At 49.3% G+C, this 1,704-nt stretch overlaps 1 pseudogene; it reads left to right on the top strand.

Moving 5' to 3' along the window:
* The first annotated feature begins 494 nt into the window (after positions 1 to 494).
* On the top strand, positions 495 to 1,460 carry LOC118636133 (annotated as a pseudogene).
* The last annotated feature ends 244 nt before the right edge of the window (positions 1,461 to 1,704 follow it).

Genomic DNA, 1,704 nt, shown 5'->3' with positions numbered 1-1,704 from the left:
CACATTCTCTCCATAGCTGCGGGGGTTTTCTCCAGGGACTTCTGTTTCCTCCCACATCCTAAAGATGTGCTCCTTAGGTTTACCAGGGTGTCTACATTGTCCCAGGCTGAGTCAGTGTGGCTGGGTGTGAGTGGCCCAGTGAAGGAAGGGTGTCTTGTCCAAGGCGTGTCCTGCCTTGTGCCCTCAGCTGCTGGGAGAGGTTCTGGCCACTCATGACCTTGAAGTGGAATAAGCAGGTTGAAAAATAATGATCTTAACTTGTTACTATTCATCTTTCTTAAATGTGTGTAGAACTCGCATTTATTTCAGCGTTTCAGAATAGAAACATTTTGGGTCTTCATTTCGAAGTTTTTGTGACCGGAAATATGCCACGGGAACTTCTGTTTATATCAATTAGCCTATGGTCAAAGTGGTTTTGTTAAACATCCTTTGCTTGAAGTGGCAGTTTCCAAGAAGCTAATGATGTTAAGTGAGGTCTTACTGTATTAAAATTCATGGCACTTGGCCTTGTTCTGCGCTCCAGACAAGGGGGTTGGATTTGGTCTAGGGAGGCCCAAAAAGAAATAGAAAAAGCCCTGGCTGGTTTGGCTCAGCGGTTAGAGCGTCAGCCTGCAGACCAGAGAGACCGGGGTTCGGTTCCCGCTAAGGGCACGTACCTCGGTTGCAGTTTGTCCCCGGGTGGGGTCGTGTGGGTGGCGGCCACTCGATGTGTCCCTTTCACGTCGATGTTTCTCTCTCTGTTCCTCTCTCTCCCTCCCACTCTATCTGAACAAAAAATGGAAAAATGTCCTCGGGTGAAGATAAAAAAAAAAGAAAGAAAGAAAGAAATAGAAAAAGAGAGAGAAGCCTAGCATCAGAGAACGGCTGTTTTCCGGCGGGATCTTGAAGCCAAGTACCACGCCCTGATCTCAGAAAATCGACGTTCTGTTGCTCAGCTGTCTTTGGAACTTGAAAAGGAAAAAAAAAACAAACCAGAATGACTAGTTATCCAGATGCCCTTATTGCTCAGGGACGCAAGCTGGTGGAAGAAAAGAAGCTTCTGGAACAGGGCTCAGGTCATGCAAGAAAAACGACAGTTGCGGCCCTTGAGAAGTATGTATCTGAGCTGCATGGAGAAGGAGGAAGACTGGCCGAGGCGAGCCCAGCTTCTGCAGGAAGAGTTGGAAGGTGCTGTTTCAGAAAGACAGAGCGTCTCCTGCAGCCTGCTTCTCCCTCGCAGCAAGCGACTGGAAACGCAGAAGAACTTACTGGTCCGAGCGGCCACTGACCCAGCTGCTGCTGACCCAGAAACGGCAGCTGGCCTGCCCGGCACAGTTAAGCCCGGTACCTGTTGCGGTGAAGTCTGCAGCACCAACAAACGCCAACACGGGAGACTCATGTGGCTGTGTCGCAAATACTGGGAAGTCACTGCCGAACTGAAAAAGGTTAAGAAAGTAGAGAAAGCCATACTAGAAGAGTAAGACAAGAATGAAATGAAACTTCTTTCAGTGACTCAGGTCAGACTGTCATTGTGACCTTCTGGCTTATCTGACGTTTTCTGTTTTCCTTCTTCCAGTGCCGCCTGTGTGGTGGCCACGTGCACAGAGTGGCCTCCGGGCCTGCCGCGCTCTTAGCGGGACCGCAGCCCTCAGCAGACAAAGGGTTTCCTCCCGGATCCTCTACGGTTATTAAGGAATCTGTTTCTCAGAAGCATATTTAAGCCAT

Source organism: Molossus molossus, unplaced genomic scaffold (assembly GCF_014108415.1).
Source record: "Molossus molossus isolate mMolMol1 unplaced genomic scaffold, mMolMol1.p scaffold_m16_p_2, whole genome shotgun sequence".
Taxonomy (NCBI): Eukaryota; Metazoa; Chordata; class Mammalia; order Chiroptera; family Molossidae; genus Molossus; species Molossus molossus.
This window is presented reverse-complemented; position numbering and strand designations above follow the sequence as displayed.